General features: G+C 53.0%; 2 long non-coding RNA genes across 5 annotated transcripts in view; both read right to left on the bottom strand.

Annotated features, from left to right (window-relative positions):
- The window catches only part of CD99, a 36,760-nt gene extending 23,100 nt beyond the window's left edge, over positions 1-13,660 (bottom strand). The window contains exon 1 of one of the 4 annotated variants that reach the window (XR_002340897.1): positions 13,443-13,660. This is a non-coding gene — a long non-coding RNA (CD99 molecule (Xg blood group)). The remainder of the gene's footprint in view (positions 1-13,442) is intronic. The other 3 variants (XR_002340896.1, XR_002340895.1, XR_002340898.1) reach the window with 3 other exon arrangements.
- LOC110257870 lies at positions 2,235-11,636 on the bottom strand. The gene is made up of 2 exons (XR_002340899.1): positions 9,239-11,636; positions 2,235-7,690 (listed from the first exon to the last, which is right to left on the bottom strand). It is a non-coding gene; the product is annotated as an uncharacterized LOC110257870 (long non-coding RNA).

Below are 14,263 nucleotides of genomic sequence, written 5' to 3'. Positions count from 1 at the left end.
AGAGGAATGGATCAAGAAGATGCGGTCCATATACACAGTGGAATACGACGCAGCCATCAAAAAGGACAAAATAATGCCACATGCAGCAACATGGATGCAACTAGAGATTCTCTTACGAAGGAAAGTAACTCAGCCAGAGAAAGACACATACCATAGGAGAGCACTTCTCTGTGGAGTCTAAAAGTTGGCACAAATGAGCCCATCTACAGAGCAGAGGCAGACTCACAGACAGAAAACAAAGCTACGGTGGCAAAAGGCAGGAGAGGAGTACATTCGGCTGGGATGAAAGATCTCTAACTAGGACCTGCTGTCCAGCGCAAGGAAAAACGACTCAACTCCTGTAATTGCCCATCATGGAAGAGAATCTGAAACTATATATGGAGACACATCACCGAATCACGGTGCCATACACCTGAAGCGAACACAATATTGTAAAGAATTGTGTTGTGGTGTTCTCCCAATATATGAAGAATGACATGTGCCCCAAACTTAAACCACAAAGACCAGGCAGCAGAAGCAGCAGCTCTGGGAACAGCCCAGCCCCATGCTGGGGCATAGTTTTCCATCGTGGAGCAGGGAAGGTGCCAGACCCAACCAACCAACAAAGTTATTCTGCTCTATCTGCAGCAGTGATGCACACAGGAAAGCAGACGGGGCTTTTATCAGCCGGGAAGACCCGAGCCCATATAGCGCATGCCGGGTCCTGTGCGGCTGCGCAGAAACCCACACGGGCCACCGCCCTCCACAGTCTCTCTGCCGGAAGGGAGGGCGCTGCGACCTTTCTGGGGTGCCCACCCTCCCTATCATCGGGGCCGCCCCCACATCTCAGGGGCTCTTCCGGGCAGCTGGGACAAAGGGCCCCACACAGAGGGCTTCCAGGAGGGGACCACGCAGAGTTCTGGAGGGCAAGCGGGAATGTGGAAAGAACAAACGCACCAGTCTCTTTGGAGGGTGAAACCCAACAGCGACCGTCCGCCACGTAAGACTCCTCCACGGAAGGCGTGTGCACACATCCGTGTGTAGGGGTATATTCGTGTGCGCAGGGGCGTCCGTGTGCACGCGCACCGAGCCTGAGTGAACTGCACCTGCGCCCTCGGTACACGTGTGCGTGCAGATCCACAGGCACTGGTGCAGGTGGACATGTATGTGTGTGCTCACAGGTGGGTGTGCGCACGCGCGCGCGCAAAGATGCACAGGAGTGCTGTGTGAGTGGGTGGGTGGGTGCCTGTGCCCTGCGTGGCACCGTGAGTGTATGTGCCAGTGTGTGATGACCCTGTGTCCAGGGCCTGGCACCTCCCCAGCCCAGCCCCCCACCTCCTCCACCCCCCGCCCCACCCACTCTCCCAGAGGCTCCACCCACTCACCGAGAGGTCACGGGGCTGACCCCACGTGGCCCCGACGCAGACCCAGGGGGCGCGGGGAGCAGACCCTCGTGGCAGAGCCGGAGCCAGGTGCAGGGTCCCAGCCTCTGAGCCGTCATGCAAAGCATTTAGCTTCCTCCTAAACTGGCCAGCAGCGCAGCCCAGCCCAGCCCAGCAGCAGAGGCCTGCTCAGCTCAGCCTCCGGGGTTTCCGAGCGGCCCCCCTCCCCCAAACCTCCAGCTGTGACGGGGGACCCACGGTGACTCAGGCGGGCGTGGCAGCCCCACCGGATGCAGAGCCTGACTCAGCCGCACAGCACCCTCCCTGCGCAGCTGTCTGTTCTCTGTTCTTCACCCCGAGACCACAGGGCCCCCCTGGGCCCGGGCTCCTCCCTGGGGAAGGGCGTGCATGCACCTGCCTTGCGAACCCACTGAACCTCGAATTGGGATTTGACAGCCACACACTGGGCAAGTGACAACGGCACAGCAGGGGCCCAGGATCCGGTTTCTCGAAAATCCTATCAGGATGGCGCACTGATGCAGAAATAAAATTTAGGACACACCAGTGGGGTTGGGGGGGAGGGCGTGGGATGGACGGGGAGGCTGGGGTCAGTAGATGCAAACTAGGACATGGAGAATGGAGAGGCAATGGGGTCCTGCTGTCCAGCACAGGGAACTCTATCCAGTCTCTTGGGACAGAACATGCTGGAAGATAATGTAAGAAAAAGAATGTGTATATATATATATGACTCGGTCATTTTTCTGTACAACAGAAGTTGGCACAACGTTGTAAATCAGCTATACGCTAATAAATAAAATAAAAATGCTAAAAAACCCCCAAAAATTAGAACAGAGACACTACCAATAACAGAAGTTAAAAAGTACATAATTTATGCAAGGAACTTAGAAGTTACATAAGTAAATAAAATAGAAATAAGTTCTAGAAATTAGACGAGAAAGAAAATGTAGTTGTAATAATAATTACAGAAATGACAAGCCGTATAATTTATAACTTATATATAGGATGTATAAATTATATAGATACATAAAAATAAGGAGAAATAAGCCATAGAAGATTTAGAAGAGAAAGAAGATATAAATGTAATTATGGAAATTATAAATTATGTCATGTATCTTTGACAGACAGAATTTATAAATTAATAACATAGAAATAAATTCTAGAAATAAAATTGGAAGAGAAAATATTGTTACAATAATACAGAAATGACAAACTATGATTTATACTTTATATAATAGAATATATAAATTATGGAAGTAACTATATGAAATAAGTAGAAAGTATAGAATGAGAATTATAAGAAAAATAGAATAGAAATTGTAAATCTGTAATTAGGTAAATTACAAATTATGCCGTCTTTTATATACAAGTTATAAATCACATAAATAACTATGTAAATAAAATAGGAATTAATTGTAGAAATAAAATTAGAAAAGAAAGGAAATAGTGCCAACAACAGAAATGACAAACTACAATTTGTAATTTTGTACAAAACACAAATTTTATAAGTAAATATACACAAATAAGCAGAAATAAGCTATAGAAGCAAAATTAGAAGAGAAATAAAATATAAATGTAGTTGGAGGAGCTACAAATTACATCATTTATACTGTAGACCCAGAAATTATGAATTATATAAATAAAATAGAAATAAGGATGGAAATAAGGTATAATCGTTTATAGGAACAAATTATAAAATGATGAATTATGGAATGGATGCACAGAACATCAGAGGGCCCCAGCCTCGATCCGTTCCCGGAGCCCCTTGCATCTCCAGAAACTGGCCCAAACTAGACCTGACAACTCTGGTTATTAATCAGAGTCGAGTCATAGCACTCGCGGGGGTTTTGTTCCAGAGTCGCTGCAAACGCTGAACACACTCACGTAACCGTGGCTCCTGGGGAAATCCAGAGTTAATGCCTACCCTCTCGGAACTCGATCGGCTCATCCACACCTAACCCAGTTTTACGACTGTTTCTGCCTAATTTAATCTCATCGAATCCGTCTCGTTGATGCCCATGGCACTATCGCTCCCGCCGGGACAAAGCCCATCTCACACACCTACGTTCTCTGCCAGGCATTGGGCAGCCTCCTTGTGCTTAGAGGCAGCGCCTGGCACTTCAGCACTTGGGGGCTGTGTGAAACAACAGCAAAGTCACAGGCATAAAGGGCAAAAATGCAAACAGGGGGCATTACACAGCCCGCAAAAAAGACACTTGTTTACAGTCCAAGACCTGAAAGTGGCTTTTGTTGTTGTTGCTGCTGCTGCCCTGCACAAATCGCTGAACTCAGAGACTGGATTTGGGAGTTACAAGTAAGTGGTAGCAAGAAGGCAGATGCACAGATGGGGGGTCTGTGACTCCCGAGGAGGCATGGGTACTTAAGGAAAAATTTACCATCACCCCAGCATCTTGTGAAGGACTTGGGAAGGGGGGGTGTGCTCAGACAGTTTGGGCACCCTGGCCATCCATGCCAATCTTTTCTGTCCAGGCCAGGAAAACTCCTATTCATCCCTCAAAGCCCTGAGATGATGCTGCCTCCTCCTGAAAGCCCTTGGCATCCCTCCCAGCCAGGACTCAAGCTTTTCCACCAGTGAGTCTGAGAAGCATGGCCTCTGAGCCAATCGAATCAGAAACTCTGGGGGCCGAGACCCAGGTACCGGGGTACTAAGGCCCACCTAAAGGATGCCAATGTGTGTCCCAGTCTGCAGGCCCGGCCACAGATCTTTCCTTCCTGAGCTGCCGTGGCTGGTCCCTTCTCTCTCTCATTCCTGGTCCCTTGGCCCAGGCTCCACCACCGGCCTCAGCTGGGACCAGGGTCTGGTTCACCTGCACACTACGTAGTTGGTTTAATATAAATCGGTGTCCTCGGCAATCCTGTGTATTTCCTCTTCTTCAAAAAATGTTTTTATTACAGTGGATTTACAATGTTCTGTCAATTTCTGTCCAGAAAAGTGACCCTGTTATAACGTCATCTAATCACTAGCGATGGAAGAGGATGGAAGATAATGTGAGAAAAACAACGTATATCTACGTATTTAATCTCAGGCATTAAAAAATATATTATTATGAGAGGGAGTCCCCAGGCCTCCTCAAAGTGTCCCAGGATCCAGGGAGGAAAGAAGTTAAGGGCTTCTTGTATTCATTTAGGAAGGAAGTCGGTTGGGGGTGGCAGGGAGAGGTCTCACAAAGAACGCAGAGATGGAGAAAGGAGCATTGCGTGGATGAAGAAAGAGAATATGGAATCAAGAGAATTCACTACCCTCAGATACGGGAGAAATGGCAGGAATGAAGGGTGACTGTTCTGGTTGAGAATCTGGGCAAACGGTCATATCACAAAAGGTAGGAATGAAGGAGGAGACCCAAGTCTGGAGAAAATCCTGAGAAACTCAGGATGTGGATCACTGCTGACACAACGGATGCGGCCAGAAGGACCTGAGACCTATCAGCAGCTACCAAGCTCATCCCCCACCCCCACATCCTTTCCCCTCCCAGATTCCCTCCCAGCTCTGAGTCAGCGCCTTGTCTTGCTGGAATCTCACCCATTGCCTGGTGAAATGTCGATGATGCATCTGGGTGCTGGTGGCTTCAGAGCATCGAGATAATAACGACCCCCCTCCTGCTGGAAACCCCTGGAGACAGTTTACTGCAGCCATCCAGCTCTCCACCCATAGATCTTTGATCAACTATCACCTGGAGTTCCTGCCACGGCGCAACAGGATTGGCAGTGTCTTGGGAGCAGTGGGACGCAGGTTCAATCCCCAGCCCGGCCCAGTGGGTTAAGGATCCAGCAGCACTGCAAGTGCGGCCCAAGTGCCAACTGTGGCTCAGATCTGATCCCTGCCCGGGGAGCTCCATATGCTGAGGGGCAGCCAAAAAAAGAAAAAAAAAATTATCTGTCCTCTGTCATCTTCTATCCGCCTAATCTTCCATTGTCTATTTTTCTGTCTATCTTAGGTACCTATCTACCAATCACCTCTATATCTATTTATCAATCAACCTGTTTACCTATTATCTTCTGCAAATCACGTCTGTAACAGAACTTCATATCTATTATCTCTCATCTACCTGTGTATCCATCTGTCTACCTACGTGTCTGTTACGTATCTCTGTCTATCTATTATCTATCCACCTATTATGTGTATCTATCTACTTATCATCCATCCATCCATCCAGTCCATCTGTCCATCTGTCCTACCAACCTGACTATCTATTATGTCTAGCTTGCTATCTATTTATCTATCATCTATCCATCCATCCACCATCCGTCTATCCCCCTACCAATCTATTACCTATCTATCAACTACCTATCGGGTATGTCTGTCTGTCTATTCTGTATATCTCTGTATCTGTCATCTATCTATGCACCTACCTGCCTATCCATCAACTCCCTGTCCACCTCTTACCCATCCATCCATCTATCCCTCTATCAATCCATCCATCCACCCGCCTATCTCCCTACCGACCTATCTCTTGTGTATATCTATCCATCATCCATCTCTGTAGCAAACTATCTATTATGTATATCTGCCCATCAATGATCAATTACGTATATCTATTATGCGTATCTCTGAATCTATTTCTCTCTCTATCATATATATCTCTGTATCTGTCTATCTCTCTACCTACCTACCTGCCTATTATCGACTCCCTATCTATCTCTTACCCACCCATCCATCCAGCATCTAGAGCATCTAACACGTGCTCCCTCCCTCCAGCCTGGACACCAGTCCGTAAGTGAAGGCCTCAGCACCCAGGGGCCCTTGACCTTCCAAGCCACACTCCTCCAGAACCCCGGGGACACCCCGGTCACACCCATCGCCCACTCCCTCTGGGACCCATCCATACCCTTCCCCCTTCCTGCGCCCCGGAGCTGCTCAGTGCCCAACACCCAGAACCCTCCTTCCTGCATCCTTTCACCCAGAGAGGTGCCTTTTGTGCTGACCACGCAGGAAAGAGAGGCACTGGACCTCCAGCCAGCAGGGACCCACGCCCTTTGGGCGGAGGAGACAGCTCAGTGCCGCAGCCGCTGACCGGCAGCGCTTGGGTCCCTGCCGTGTTTCTAAAATCTGTCCATGTTCAGACAACATCCGCTTGCGGCCTGTCCATCAGTAACTCCGGTCCAGGGCGTTGCTTCAGCCCTGATGCATCTTTCGGGTCCGCTGAGCGCCACCAGCCCGGGGCCAGGGGGAGGCTCTGATGCTGCGGAAACCCACCGACGTAGCAGGAATCCTCTGGTTACACTGTCTCAGGCCAACTAATGTTTTCCAAGCCTGGGAGGGCAGCAGCTCAGGCTCCTCCCCTGCCTGCTCAGGAAGGGCGGTGAACAGCAGGAAATAAAGTTAATTCTCGCTCTGTGTGAAGCTGCTGGTCTTTGGCTTGAAGGCAATGAACGTGTCAAGATAAAAAAAAAAAAAAAAAAAAAAAAAAAAAGGGACCCTATCACCAAGATCACGTGCGGGGACAGGATGCAGAACCGTGAAAAGGGGCCTCGATTGGCGACGGATTGCAACCTCTCTCGCCTGCCCAGCCGAGGAAACAAAGGCATTTCCCATCCTGGTCCCCGCCAGCCACCCAGAACCGCAGGACCTGCCCAGAAGCCTGCGATGCTTGCTTTGCAAAACGCGGATGGATGACGTGGGTGTTTTCTACCCCGGTCTGGTTTCTTTTCTTCTTTTCAAGGCAGCTTGACACACACTAAATTCACAGCCCTAACGGCCGCTGGCAGCGCAGCAGCTCAGCTCGTAGGGTTGGCATCTGCCTCTGGGGGTGGGGGTGTGAGGGGGAATAAACCACCTGTCTGGCTTCCTGTGGAGGGGAGGGGATTTTTTTAAAAAAGAATATGAGACCCACGACGGCGGCCACACTGAGTCATCCTGAGACAAAGCTGCAAGAAACACAGCCGTGGGCTCTCTCCCCAAACGGCTGGCCGAACTCAGAAATTCAAAAAAAGAAAAACCAAACCAGGAGCTCTAAGGTCCCATCGGGGGACAGGGGCACAGGTACAGATGTGAAAGGCACGGGCAGACCTTGGGTCTTAACTCGTTTAGTTCCCCTCTCTCACCCAGAGATGAGCGTCAGCCAAAAAAGCAGCTGGAAGTGTTTGGCTTCACCGCGTTTTTCACACATCAAGGGTTCGGGGCAACCCTGCTTTGACCAGATTTATGGGTGACGTTTTTCCAAACAGCATTCCGTCACGGCCGGTGTCCATGTCACATTTCAGTTTGCTACGGTTCAGCCTTTTCCCGGAAGGTTATGATGTGGGATGGTGCCCCTGGATGCAGGCTCGTGGATGTCACGACAGCTCAGAGGCTTGGAGGAGGGCAAGCACGTGTTAGCAAGAGGGTATTTTTTTTAATAAAGGCATGTGCACTGTTTTTTTTTTTGTTTTGTTTTTGCAGATCTAACACTTTGGCACAGTTTGTAGACTACCACCTAGAGTCAATGTCATTTGGGGGGGGGGCGTGCTGCATCTGCAGCATATGGAAGTTCCCAGGCTAGAGGTCGAATCGGACCTCCAGCTGCCCGCCTACACCACAGCCACAGCGATGCAGGATCCGAACCACATTTCTGACCCACACCACAGCTCATGGCAGCGCCAGACCCTTAACCCTTAACTGATCGAGGCCAGGGCTCGAACCTGCCTCCTCATGGGTCTGAGTCGGATTCGTCTCCACTGCACCACGACGGGCGCTCTGAGTCGAGTTCACTTTTACATGCCCTGGAAACAAAAAATCCGCGTGCCTCGCATCATTAGAGGGGTCTGCAACCCAACCAGCCGCATCTCCGAGGGGCGCCTGTCGATGAATCAGGTAAGGACACACAGGACTCCTGCTCCTCGACCCTCTTTTAGCCAGGAGATGAGGGTAAAGCAAAAAAAAAAGAACACCCAGGGACAGATGCTCCCTGCAAGGGCAAAGCCAAAACCAGAAGCAATGCAGCAGCATCCCTTCGGACCAGCCAGTTCTGTATCCTGCACAACCTGGAGATGCTCCCAGGATGCAAATGCCCCGAGTTCCTCGCGGTTGCTATGGGGGATGGATATGTGTGCGTGTCACGTGGGTCTTTGTCCTGCAAGGCTGCAAAGGTGACTATACACACAAAATAAAAGCCCCGAGCAAACCAAAGGCTGCCCTTTGCATCGAGAAGCTCTTTCTCTGTCCTTTTCAAAGGCATGTCAATATTTTCAACGGCTCAATGGGCCTGTTTTGACAACCTGGACATAATGGGTGACATTCACCTCACAGTGTCTTTGCAGGTGTCGAGGGTCACCTGTGATGCTTGTCACATCCTGGCGTCACGCTTACGCAATAATAAAATGGGTTTCTTTCTGTTCTTCCCTGGTGGAGAGGTTTCTGGGTTTGATTTTTTTTTTTCTTTCTGGATCTCCATCCTTTTTGTTTTAATTCAAAGAAAAATTGTGGGGCGTTCCCATCGGGGCTCAGTGGGTGACAAACCCGACTAGCGTCCATGAGGACGCGGGTTCAATCCCAGGCCCCGCTCAGTGGGTGGAGGATCCGGCGTTGCAGTGAGGTGTGGTGGAGGTGACAGATGTGGCTTGGATCTGGTGTTGCCGTGGCTGTGGTGTGGGCTGGCAGGTGCAGCTCTAATTCAGCCCCTGGCCTGGGAACTTCCACATGCGTCAGGAGTGGCCCTAAAAAGACAAAAAAAGAAAGAAAGAAAGAAAAAGAACTGTGCCAGAACGTGGCACAACGTGGTAAATCAACTCTACTTATTAAAGTGTTGCTCTACACCACTAAACATGGCACAGCATCTTTATTTTTTAAATTAAAAGTACCGTTGGAATATCGTGTGTAAGTCATACGCCACCCCTGACTCTCTAGCCCTAAAAGAACCCACCGTGATGGGAAAATGCCCGTCAGGACAAATCCTCGCGCTCCGCCTGTGTGGCCGTCAGTCTCCTCTGGAAGGAAAAACATCAGCTGGAAAAAATTCCGGGTGTCATCAGCGAAGTCCCACCAGGACGGCTGGAGGGCAGATGGGCTGAATCCCTCAATCCGAACCGCTGTGTTCTTTTTTCAACAACTCACATGTCATCCACATGAAGAAGAGGTCCCCCCTCCCCCCCATCAAGTATATTAATGGCTCCAGATGCAAAAATAAATAAATGAACAGAAGTGTGGCAACAGCATAAACTGAGAATGGAGACAGAGCCAAAGCACTGCGGGAAACGAGACACAGTTCACTTTTATCAGAGCCAAACACGCAGGCAGGACAATGCAACCCACTTCCTGCGCTGGCCGGGCAGGAGCAGGCATCCCTTCCCTCCATCAGGGGGGGAGAGAGACAGTAGGCAGCAGAGGCCTGGGGTGGGAGCGAGGAGTCCCCCAGACCGTAGGCGTCCCCCTCCCAGGCGTCAGTTTCTGGAGGTCTTTCCGGGTTTGGTGAGTCAGGATACGAAACGGCGCAGGGCTCCCCCACCCAGAACCACGCGTGGCCCTTCAGCGTGGGCTCCATGCATTCAGCACCGTCCTGGACCACGTCTCAGCCGGCCCTCTCTGAGGTCGCCCCGGCGTCTGCTGGCTTAGATCCTGGGATGTGATTTTTCTGCTTCTTGTCTTTTTTTTTTCTTTTTAGGGCTGCAGCGGCAGCACATGGAAGTTCTCCGTCTAGGGGTCCAATCGGAGCTGCAGGTGCCGGTCTACACCACAGCCACAACTACGCCAGATCCTTAACGCACTGAACGGGGCCAGGGATGGAACCCGCATTCTCAGGGAGACAATGTCAGGTCCTTAACCCTCTGAGCCGCAAGGGGAACGCCTAATTTTTCTAACGGGAGGACGAATACTCAATCAAAACAGCCAGCGACCGACAACCTAGACTGCCTAATGCTTACAAATGCGGGGCAGCCTCACCTGCAGCACTGCTAGCCTTTTTGGGGAAGGAGGATTTGGGGGGGGGCAGCATCCCTGGCCATCTGCCCCACCCCCAGTGGCAGGGGAAGTCGTGCTCCATTTCAGGCTTGGGAACTCAGCACCCTGGGTCCCCAGGCGTCTGAAACCAGCCCAGAGCTATCCCGCACCCCAGGGGGAACTGGTCCCTGACTCAACGGGCTTTTGTAGCCAGACGAGAAACCACGCCAAACCCATATTTCTAGAGGGACGTGCGCTCTCAAAAACAGCTCCAAACAAAATTTCCTGTAAAACCCCATTTGTGTCTTGGGAACAGCCCGTTCCCTGCCGGGGCCGCCAGAAGGATCAGGCGGGCCGGGAGGGCTGGGGCCAGGCTGGTTCCCCGCCCCCTGCCACCCCAGTGCCCCTCAATCCGCAGGGGCCACTGGCTGAAACCACCAACCACGCCGGAGCGGCTGGTGAACGACCTGCCTAGAAACCAGGCAAATGAGATTGTGAAGATTGTTATACAACTACAGATGTGATAGGTTCATTTGAGTAATAAAAAAAAAAAATGAGGATAAAGTGAGTATACAGAGAAAAAAAAAAAAAAAAAGAAACCACGGAATTCTGATGTGACCGTCACCGCTCTTTGGCCCTGGGTCTTACTGGCCTGCTGAGCTGTCTCTCTTCCACCCAGAGATGCTCCATTGTTGGGTGACCCGAAACCCATCCCATCTTCCCCCCCCCACCCCCCCCCAACACGGGAGGGGCTCGGTGGGGAATTAAGTCACAAAGCGTGACTGCAGGCGTGCTGGAGGGATGCATGAAAAAGTCTTGTGAGCAGCTGTGACTCAGACACACACAGCAGAAAAGCAAAACAAACAAACAAAAAAACCCAACCAACCAACCAACCAAAAAAAAAAAAAATCTGTGAAAAACTTTGTGGTGGGGCAGCCAAGCCAGTTTAACGGAGCAAAGAGAGAAACAGGAAACTCATTCCAGCCCCCGGGGCCCCACCCCAGCAAGCTGTAAACTCCCAAGAGGTCCCCATGAATCCAGCTTAAATTAAGCCTCTAAGAGAAGGCACAACTTCTAGAATACGTGGGATGCTAAAAGCGCTGACACGAAGTAGCAACAGAAAAATAGGGGCGGGGCGGAATGGAGGGAAGGAGTCAAAATTCAAATTCTAGCTCAGAGCTGGAAATTTCCCGGGGCGGGAGCAATGAGGAGTTTGGGGGTTAGTAGAGGCAAAACTATGACATTTAAGATGGATGAGCCGTGAGGTCCTGCTGTCCAGCACAGGGAACTCTATCCAGTCTCTTGGGATAGACCAGGATGGAAAACAGGACTAAAAAAATAAAGTCTATATATGTTTGACTGGGTCACTTTGCTGTACAGCAGAAATTGGCACAACATTGTAAATCAACTATAATCTTTTTTTTTTTTTGTCTTTTCTTTCTTTCTTTTTTTTTTTGGTATTTTTTAGGGCTGCACCTGTGACATATGGAGGTTCCCAGGCTAGGGGTCTCACCAGAGCTATAACTGCCGGCCTACACCACAGCCACAGCCACGCCAGATCCAAGCCGGGTCTTCGACCTACACCACAGCTCACGGCAATGCTGGATCCTCAACCCACTGAGCGAGGCCAGGGATCGACCCCGCCACCTCATGGTTCCTAGTCAGAGTCATTCCCACTGCGCCACGACGGGAACTCCATAAATCAACTCTACTTTAATCTAAAAAAACACATCTCCAGGGACACACCAAGCCTTCTCGGTCCCATGCCTGGTGGCTAAAATGTGTCCACCACCTGTAAGAAAAAGCCCTGAAAAGTCAGGGCCTGTGAGGCTGTCCACTTAAAAGTAACCACATACCCGAGGGAAAACGACCTTATCCGGATAATCCTGCTTTTTTTTTTTTTTTTTTTTTTTTTTTTGTCTTTTTGCTATTTCTTTGGGCCGCTCCCGCGGCATATGGAGGTTCCCAGGCTAGGGGTCGAATCGGAGCTGTAGCCCCCGGCCCACGCCAGAGCCACAGCAACGCAGGATCCGATCCGCGTCTACAACCCACACCACAGCTCACGGCAACGCTGGATCGTTAACCCACTGAGCAAGGGCAGGGACCGAACCCGCAACCTCATGGTTCCTAGTCGGATTCCTTAACCACTGCGCCACCACGGGAACGCCTGTTTTTGTTTTTTTTTAAGCCACGCCCAGCAGAGGTCCAACTTTTCTTTTAAGAGGAGAGTCTAGAAAACGGGATTGCAATTGCCCTCGTAAAAGGAGCGAGACGGACAACTGCGGGCAATAATCAGAAGGCAGCCAGGCTGGGTGTGGGCACCCGGGCGACCTCCGTTCTCTAACTTATCTACGGGGACCCAGGGACAACCAGCCAAGACGACGCTTTTCCGGACCGCGGCGCTCTGCACGCGAGCCGCGCGCCCGCGCTCACGGAAACGCGCGCGCCCCGGACGCGCCAAGGGGTGTCCGGGGTTTCCAGGGCAGCCTCCCTCTCCCCTCCCCCGGCCTTCGGGCTCACGGGCCGAGGCCAAATTTAGGCCCCGGCCGCAGGGCGTGGCTCTCCGCGGCGACCCGGGCGGCCTCCGCGCGCCGGGACAAAGGCGCGGCCCCGGGGCCCCGCCAACGCGCAGGGGACACCCGGGGTGGGCGCGGGGGCGCAGAAGCGCGCCCAGAAGCCGCAGGGAACCCCTGGGCGGGGAGGAGGCCTCGAGGGCCGCCGATTCCCTCCCTGCCCGGCGAGCCGCCCCGTGCCTCCAACTTTAGGTCGGTGAACTTGAAAACAAACCCTGACGTTCCGCCTCCCGAGTGAGTCCAAAGGCGCCCAGGAAGAAAGTGGGGGGCGGAGGGGGGGAGAGTGCGGCCTTGGGGGCGTCGGCCACCCGTTGGCACCGCGCGTCCTTCTTGCCCGGGAGCAGGGCCCGGGGGTCCCCGGCGCGCCCCCCTTGTGCGCAAACCCCGACCCACACACAGGGCGACCCCCAAAGTAGCCTGCCCCCAAGTTACGTCCCCCACACAGCGCGCCCCCCCAAGTCCACCCCCCGTAGTGCGACCCCCAAAGTCCGTCCCCCACACACGGAGGTCGCCTCAGAGTTCGCCGCACGCACCCCTGCGGCCCTTCCTCAGGGTCCCCGCGCGGGTCCCCAAGGCCGGCCCGCGCCCCCGCGGGCCCCACTGCCGCCGCTCACTCACCCGGGGTGGGCGGCACGGTGCCCAGCAGGGCGAGCAGCAGCAGCACGAGGGCGGCCCAGCGGGCCATGGTGCGCCGGGAACCGCACGGGGAGCGTCCCTGGAGTGGCGCGCGGACGGCGGCGGCGGGAGGGACACCCCCACGGGCGGGGCCGGCGGTGGAACCCGGAGAGGGTGCGGCGCGGTCGCCCCGCCCCGGGCCCCGAGCTCTCCCCGCCCGTGGACCTCCCAGCCCGGGCGCCGGGGAGGGGCGGGGACTGCGACTCCTGCGCCGCGCGGGGATCGGCAGCGGCCGCTCGCCCCCTGCCAGCTGTCTCTACCCGGGACCCCCAGGGCGGCCTCTCTGGGTGGCCGAGGGAAGCCCCCCTCGCTTCTTGTCAAGGGTGCCCGGGGCGCCGCGGATGCAGCAGCCCGCGCGCTCTGGAGTCAGTCAGTCTGCAGCTGCCCGGAGCCGAGCACAGGCCGCGATTCAGACCCGAGTCCCCTCCTGCGTCAAGGCAGCCGGTGCCCGGGGTGGGGGTGGGGGTGGGGGTGGGGGCGGGCGGTGTCCCTGGCGACCGTCTCCGGCCACAGCAGCAATGCGGGTGCTGTTCCCTGTCCCGGGGCACCCTTGCTCTCTGAATGCCAGGCCTGGAGGTTTTATTTATGTATGTCCACATGGAGGCATTTTGAAGACTTCTCTAATTCAGTAAGAGGACTTGGCTTTTGCAAAAACACGCTGCCATCCTTGGCGGAAAATAAAAAATTTCTATAACATTATGCGGATGCTTTGGCGTCGAGAAGCTCTCATGTCCAGCACGGACATAAAGTTAATTGAAAAAGCT

Source organism: Sus scrofa, chromosome Y (genome assembly GCF_000003025.6).
Source record: "Sus scrofa isolate TJ Tabasco breed Duroc chromosome Y, Sscrofa11.1, whole genome shotgun sequence".
Lineage (NCBI taxonomy): Eukaryota > Metazoa > Chordata > Mammalia > Artiodactyla > Suidae > Sus > Sus scrofa.
Note: the sequence above shows the minus strand (reverse complement) of the source record. Positions and strands in the feature narration are given on the sequence as shown.